Raw genomic sequence first — 8,743 nt, forward strand, 5'->3', positions numbered from 1 at the left:
TAAAGAGGATCATTAGGGAATATTTTTGAAAACTTATATTCCAATAAACTGGAAAAATCTACAAGAAATGGAAAACATTTAGACACATACAGGCAACCAAAATTTAACCAAGATAATATAAACAACTTAAACAAGTCTAATTGGCAATGAAATCAAAGCGGTAAAAAGAAGGGCCCAAGACTAGATGAATTCTACCAGACATTTGAAGTAGAACTAACACCTGTACTCATCAAGCTATTTTAGAAACTTGAAGTAGAAGAAATACTTCAAAACTGGTATTCTAGGAAACCAGTATTATCCTGACACCACAACAGGATAAGAACAAAGCAAGCAAGCAAACAAGATTTATAGACCAATTTCTTTGATGAAGAAAGATAAAAAAAATTCTCAATATAATACTGCAAATCAAATTCAACATACATTAAACAAATTATACCCCACATGATCAAGTTGGTTTCATTCCAGGGATTTAAAGGTAGTTTAGTATATGCAAATAAATAAGCATAATATAGCACATAAATAGAACAAGGAACAAAAAATCACAATTGTCTTAATTGATGCAGAGAGGACCTTTCACAAAACCCAACATCCCTTCATGATAAAAGCCCTGGAAATCTAGGACTGGAAGGATAAAATTTCACCATAATTAAGGCATAATTAAGGCTGGTAACCTTAATTAAATTAATTAAATTAAAATTTCACCATAATTAAAACTGGTAACCAATATTATACTGAATGGGAGAAACCTGAATTCATTTTCTATAAAATTAGGAATGAGAGAAAGATGTTCAGTCTCTCTACTCTTATTCAATTTAGTGTTTGAATTCTTAGAGCAATATGGCAAGAGAAAGAAATGAAAGAGACACAAATATGAAAGGAAGAAGTCAAATTATTCCTATTTTTAGATAATACCTTTTTTTTTTGTTATGCTGAGAATAGAACTCAGGGCCTTGCATATGCAAGCTACAGCCCTAGCCTCAATACCCTATGTTTAACGACCCTTAAGACTCCACCAGCTGTTGCAGCTTTGGGTATTCTACACTTGTGGTGTAGAAGTTGCATTCGGAAGCTGCTAGCAGTATGATGTCGACTCGGCCTTGAAATAATGCTGAAAGCAAAATCAGAGGGGAAGCTTGCAAAACAGATTTGCAAAGTTGTGTTGGATCATTTTGAAAAACAGTATTCCAGAGAACTCGGAGATTCCTGGAGTACAGTAAGGGATGTACTCGTATCTCCATCCCTATGGCAATATGCTATCCTCCTCAACCGATTCAGTTACCCTTTTGAGCTGGAAAAGGATTTGCATTTGAAGGGCTATCATACACTCTTCCAAGGATCTTTATCCTATTATCCTAAGTCAATGAAGTGTTACCTCAGCAGAACTACTGACCAATTGCCTTCAGAAAGACAGCAAATTGGGAACTTGAAAAAATACTACCTCCTAAATGCTGCTTCTCTTCTCCCAGTACTGGCTCTAGAATTAAGGGATGGGGAGAAGGTTCTGGACATGTGTGCTGCTCCTGGAGGCAAATCGATAGCTCTGTTGCAATGTGCTTGTCTAGGTAGTATGTTTTCTTTCAGTACATGATAGCATTTTAATAACTGATGTTTCAAATACTTTGAAAGCATATGGGGAAAAATGTAAGATTTAGCTTTCAAAGTTAGGAAGCCTGAAAACCAGAAACACCCTGGTTAAGAACAGAGACTTTATCAGAGGAAATTAGTGTAAATAACACCCTTTGAGCCGGCCATGGTGGTACAGCCTCTAATCCCAGTCACTCTGCAGTTAAAAGTAGGAGGATTGTGGTCCATTATTGACCTCTCCATTACCCTATCTGAAAAAATAATGCAAGCAAAGGGACTGGGGGTATGGTTCAAGTGGTAGTACACTTGCCTAGAAAGCTAGAGGTCTTGACTTTGAGCACCAGTAGTGCAAAAACAAAACAAACAAATAAAAACCTGTCAAATAATATGAATGTGATTAAACCAATGACAGAGGGCTTTATAATTTTTATTACTTTTTGTTATTGTTGCTGGCGATTGAACCCAGGGCTTCTCTCACGCTAAATGTGTGTGTGCCAACTACTTGGACTGAAGACTTTGGTATTGATACCACTGTCATACTTTACTTACACAAAAACATATACATTTAAAATCATTTTATTATATCTGTCAAAATACGATAGAGAAGCCGGATGCTGGTGACTCACACCTGTAATCCTAGCTACCTGGGAGGCTGAGATCAGGAGGATTGTGGTTTAAGGCCAGCCCTGGCAAAGAGTTCATGAGACTTCATCTCCAAAATAACAAGAAAATTGCCTGGAGGAATGGCTTAAGAGGTAGAGTACCTGCTTTGCAAGCATGAAGTCCTGAGTTCAAACCCCAGTCCCTCCCCCCCAAAAAAGTAAAGTACATATATAATTTATTTTTAATTTAAAAAAAATTCTTATTTTATTGTTGAACTATCATAGATTAATAATACAAGAGGATTTAAATGTGAAAATTCCACGCATGCATACAGTATGCCTTGAACAAGTTCATCCCCTTCCTTATATTTCCATTCCCCCCACTCTCTCTTTCCCCCTCTTTCAAACAGTGTTTTCATTATGTTGTCTTCATATGGGTATTTGTAGAATACTTCTATCCTCTTCACCCCTTTATTTCCTTCCTTTTCCTCTACATGTTGTTACACAGGGAGTTTCACTGTGGCATTTCTGTGTATACATATATTGTACCCCAGTTTGGTTCGTCACCTTCCATTAATCTCCCTCATCTCCCACTCTCCATCTTGAAATGACATTGGCAGGTTTCAGTGTTCCATATTCATGCAAGTACAGAAAGTTCCTCAACCATAGTCATCTTCCTTCACCCTCTTCATTTAGCCTCCTCTTCTCACTATTACTCTCCCCTTAACATGACTTGTATTACATTTCTGTCCTCATTGTTTTAGTGTCTATTAAATGTCTGTCCATTGGCTTGGTGTTTTACCTGTGAATATATTATACTTTAATCAGTCAACCCCACTCTTACTACTTTTCCTTATCCTTTTCCCCTCCCTGTATTGTTCAACAGTTTCCAGTGTGTTTCTTTATGTCTTGTTCCTACACAGATATAGTGCCTCATTCTTTTTTTCTTTTGCTCTTCCCTTATAAATATTGTTGATATAAAATAGCAAATCTGCTTTAAGGAAAATAAGAAAATAGTTTATTCTGAGACAAATGTGAGTGACCCTGTCTTGGGAACACAGATTGAGATTACCCTGAATAACACATTTCATCATGGCAGAGATTATGTGAGCTTTTTGAGTCACAGAACAAAGGAAAGTCATCAATCAGTCAATACTGGTAGGAATAGCATATAGGTTGGCTACAGTAAGGATTCTATAGGATTCAGTTGTTCTTACATTCTTAGTTTGCAACATTGATCTTGATCTGCAACATTGCATTTCTCCACAATCACAATGTTGTCATCTGAGGTCAGTTTGTAGGTGCTTCAGTATGTATGTGGCTTCTTCAGAGAACTTCAGTTCAGAATATTATTAAAAGTAACAAGTCCACATTCATTGTAAATTATTTTCTTAATGAAATAGGTGATACTCTTTTTTTTTAACTAATTCAGGTTTTCATGAATGAATATTACTTATTGCTAGATGTGACAGTGTTTAGTTTCAGTTCTGTATGGTTTTTATTTGATATATATGCTATTGTTCGCCCAGATAATATGATAGAAATGGTGGGGGTATTGTGTTAAAATAGTTTTACTGTCTCTTTAAACTCATTCTGAATTATAGGGCCAAATCACAAAATGTCATTCAGCATTACTTTAATGATCTATTAAGTGAGCATTTGTTAAATTTATTTTTCCACTTTGTCAAAAGCAAACACTTTGAAACCATTTCAGTTATAAAAGGCAGTGCTGCCAAATTGTTGAACTCATTCACTTTCTCAACCAAGGTACCAGTGTTTTAAACTTCCCTTTTCTGACACTCTGGAGGTTTCTAAACCCTGGCACAATTTACCTTACAATTCTAGATGGATGGGAAGCTGGCTTTCATTTATGAAATTGGTGAATGGCCATGTGAAAGGAAATGCCCCACTGGAGGTGTTCTAGGAAGTTGATCTGAGAATTGATTGTTTTCAACTATCCTAGTCTGCCTAACTCTTAGAAAGCTGTTGTTATGTATCCCCAGGGCATGCATATCCCACTTGAAGAATGTTAATTTATTTCTTTTGTGGAAAGAGTTTTTAAAAATTATAAGAAATATGAATCCAGTTGTACTTGGACTTGGTATAAATATATCAGTTAACGATATAGTTAAGAGAAAATCACTGTACGTTTTAGAGCTCTGGTTAAAAACTCTGTTACTGAAGTATGCTGTGTTTTAGTGTATGAAATAAAAACAAGCAAGGCTGTTTTGTAATGTTAAAAAAAAAAAAAAGACTCCACCAGGAGACTTTTAGATCTGATAAGCAAATTCATCAGGATGCAAAGTCAACATTAAAAATCAGTAGCTTTTCTATATACCAATAACAGCCAGGGTGAAAATGCAATGAAAACAATCCTCTTGGGTATGTACCCAAAGGAATCAAAGTCAGCATACAATAGAGACATCTTCATAACCATGTTTATCATGGCACTATTTACAATAGTCAGTTATAGAATCTGCCCATCAACAGATGAATGGTCAAAGAAAGTGTGGTAGATATATGCACAGTGGAGTACTACTATTCGGTCATAAAGAATAATGAAATCATGTCATTTGCAAGGAAATGGATGGCACTGAAGAACAGTATGTTAACAAAAATGAGCCAGACTTAGAGAAGTATTTCATGTTTTCTCTCAGATTTGAAATCTCATTTTTTTAAAAATATAAATACAGACTATTTGGAATGAAGAAGGGGACCAAAGAGAGCAGGGAGGGGAAAACAAGAAAAGATAATAGGGGTGAATGAAATCAAAGTACATTATATGCATATATAAAAATGTCACATTATTTTGTGCAATTAGTGTATAGTAATTTTTTTTTAATTTTTGCCATTAATGGGGTTCGAACTCATGGCTTTGTGCTTACTAGGCAGGTGCTCTACCACTTAAACCATGCATCCAGCCCAATGGTAATAGAATTTTTTAAATTTAAAATAAGAGTAAATTAATAATCTAGAAATGCTGATGAATTTACACATTTGTCAGAATATGAATACTGGAGCAGTGATTAGAAAAGAGGCAAGACTATTAAGGCTGTCTTTGCAGACTGAAATGGCAGGGTTTCAGTTCCAGACAGTAATGACCTCGAAGGAATATTGAGTATTATACTGAGTACTAATATTGAAACAATTAGAGAAATTCTGAAGAAAATCCCTACCTTGAAAGAGCACTAGTAATATAAACAAAGTGACCTTGCTATGAGTTGAGTCTGTTGATTCATCAGTCTGGCAGGAAGAATTACTGGGGTCAAAGAACTTCAAAAAAAGTCAGACAATGATCAAACTTCCAGGAATGCTGTCCTCACACCACTGACGGGTGTTCTTATTGGATGAAAGTCTCAGAGGGTTTCAGAGGACATCATGGCCATCCTTGATTTGACTTCTGAGTCTCTTATCAAAGGACGTACTCAACCTATGATCACAATTTTTATGGCGAAACCTATGTTTTTTATAATGGTGGTTGATGACCACCATGGATATCTTGTGTGATTTCCCAAACAGAATGCCTCCTTGTCAGGGTGGGCATCTTATTGCCTACATCTAGAAGAGAGTATGACAATATGAACACTCTTCAAGGATCACCTCCTCCTTCTCCTGGTTAAGGTAGCCAGAGTAGTAGAAGAGCTCAAAATCTCACTTAGAGCAGATCTAGTAGCCTACGACAAAATATGAAGACTTGGAGAATGCTATGATGGCATGGTTGTTTTCAGTGTAAAACTTGGAACTCTGCAATGCATACATGGAGCCCATCAGAATGGCAAGTAGCTTATGAATGACAGGGTGAATCCAGGTATGATTATTCCTATGCAGGGAGTCAGGGATCATACGGTGTTATCACTACACAAGTAATTACTCATAAGGATTCAGCTGGATCACAAGTCAAGAGCTTTGATCAAAATTGATGAGGCTTCAGAAGGATCAAAAGATTGGATCACTACTATTATAGTGTCCTCTGATAAAATTTCCTCTGATAAAAGGTCCAGATATAGAATGCACAGTATTTTCAGAACAGTATGCAACAGTGCTCTGGAAAGTGTTTCTAAGCCTAGTGAGGAAATGAAGATGTCCAGCATCTTTTTATCTTTTTTCTCTTCTTATCTACCTCTGTTATAAACGCCAGTATTCTTGTGCTCCATAGGTGCTCTCCATTTGACATATAGTGAAATCTTGGCTGTTCACCAGATGTACTGTTTTAGTTCTTTAAAAACAGAGTTTTTGGAGAGGAAAGATAATGCTAAAACTAATATTGAATTTTTGAAACAGCAACAGAGTAAGTAAATTTTTTTCAGATTTCATTCTTCTATTTTCATATATGAATACAAAACACCTCCATCACATAAACTTCCATCCTCCTTTCCTTGTGACTACCCCCTTCCACTGGTACCCACCCCTGGAAAAGATTTATTTTTCCCTCCTGCCCTTTAATTTTTAATTAAGTATATATTGATAATCCGAGTGGGTTTCACCTTGGTATTTCAGGTCTGTAAATATCATGCTTTTATCAATTTACTCCCCTCCCCTCTGATAGTTAGAGTGAGTAAATTTTTGTCTTTTGTTCATTGTTGCTAAAAAAGATTCCTCCCATGTAATTATTATGAATTCTTTGCTTTGCAGTCACTGTAAACATTAGCAAGAGCAGGATATGGAGGAGAGTAACAATAGTCCACATGTCTCTATCATCTGTTCAGAAATGTGCAGAAGGTAATGCTGTTTATAAGAAATGGTTTTGTATTTTAAATAAATTTAATGAACTTTAAACAATGCATTCCTTAAGCTGTGGCTATAGCAATACTTTTAAAAATGCCATATTGTGAAATGTTATGAAAACTTCAGAAGCTTCATTTTTAATTTGGTTTTAATGAATATTAGGAAAGTCTTATCCTGGATTAAACTTTTAAAACTAAAGTCTGTCAACATTACTAAATTATTGTGACATTTTAGGTGACATTTCTATGTATCGATTTGACATGATCATGGTCAAACAGCAGGTAGTACTATCTGCTTCTAGGAGTCAAATGACAGCATGAAGAAACTAGATGGTGGAAATTAAAGTTAAAATTGTTTTTGACTTATCTTACTGGTGGATATTTTTACTTTTAAGGAAGTAAAATAAAACGAAAGGTAAAAATATTTTTTAAACTACAATGACATATAAATGGTAGAACAAAGGTAAGGTAGCCATGCTTTAAAGTGCTTGGAACTTTAATGATGATTCAACACTGATTTTTGGAGCTATGAAGAATGGACTTTTGTTGACTGATGGAGAAGTGCTAAAGTAGATTTATTGAAGGTCATTTTTATAGTGAACATTTTGGGAAAGAGAAACCTCAGGGAAAAATAAAGCAAAGACATATTGGAATGAAAGATGGCAGACTGGATATAAGCTGTGCCTGTTCCAGCAGATGAATCTGAACAGATCAATAGGCTTCTTGAAAATCTGTTAAAGCAGTTCCATGAATCTGGTAACTGGAGCAAGATGGCAACCCACTGCAAAATCTCCCATTTGGGTTAAGCTGCTGATTTTGTGGAAGCAGTAAAAGAGAATGTGGACATGACAGAATCAGACTGCTTTAGTTAGCTGTGCAGTTGTTAACTAGATTACACATGGGCCAGAAAAATCCCTGTCGTAAAGGAGATTGGTGCACATAGTGACTGTGTTCAGTCACAGGCATGTGATATAAAAACAGTGAGTTTCTCAGCCTTTTTCAGTGTCCCTCCTTGTGTCTATAATTAACCACATGACTGCAGAGTTGAAGAGACTTCCTGAGTGATTTTTGATTGTGTGACCTCTGAAGTGCTTGCTGGACAGGAGCGTTAAGTAGTGACTTCCTGACACTTAAATTCATACTTCTAGCATGCAACACAATTCTCCTTTATTCGCATTCTACATTTGGAAAAGTAACATTCTGCTGTGGGAGTAGAAAGGCTTTGGTGTTCACAATTCTAATTACTTTCAAATGGCCTGAATCTCATCAGAGTCTTTGTTGGAATTGGCACCATCTGACCACTTTGATGCAGTTGGACAATATGCCTTGAGTTTAATAGGTGGAACCATGAAAGCAGCTTTTGATTCTGATGCACATATTGATAGAATCTAAGCTAAATTCAATGCATAAAGATCAGTTCTGTTTCTGCCAAAGCAAGTATACGTCTAGAATTTGGGAACAACATTGACCTTTTCCTCATTATTTTTATTTTCACTTACATATCTAGAAGGAGATTTAATATGGTTTTGTCAGGTTTTCTTCCCCCTGCTAGTCTGAATAGGTTAGTAGTATCCGCAATTAAATAAACAAAGTTACCTGTGAAACTCATTATTTCCCAAAACCAAATACCATAGCAATATACAGTATTTTTCAGTTTTATAAATATGTTGATAAAAATTTACCAGTCAACACAAATTCACTGTTGAAATAATAAACCTTCTAAAGACCATCTTCAGTAAATTATTAACCAGCAGGCCATTATTGGAATTAGAATAATCATTCCCAATATCGCTCCCTATGTAAGAAAAGAAACAGTTACTTCTAAGGATTTCG

General features: G+C 35.7%; 1 pseudogene; it reads left to right on the forward strand.

Moving 5' to 3' along the window:
- The first annotated feature begins 1,750 nt into the window (after nt 1–1,750).
- Nucleotides 1,751–8,302, forward strand: LOC141421402 (heterogeneous nuclear ribonucleoprotein K-like; annotated as a pseudogene).
- Nucleotides 8,303–8,743: the final 441 nt, after the last annotated feature.

This window comes from Castor canadensis, chromosome 3, assembly GCF_047511655.1.
Source record: "Castor canadensis chromosome 3, mCasCan1.hap1v2, whole genome shotgun sequence".
Taxonomy (NCBI): Eukaryota; Metazoa; Chordata; class Mammalia; order Rodentia; family Castoridae; genus Castor; species Castor canadensis.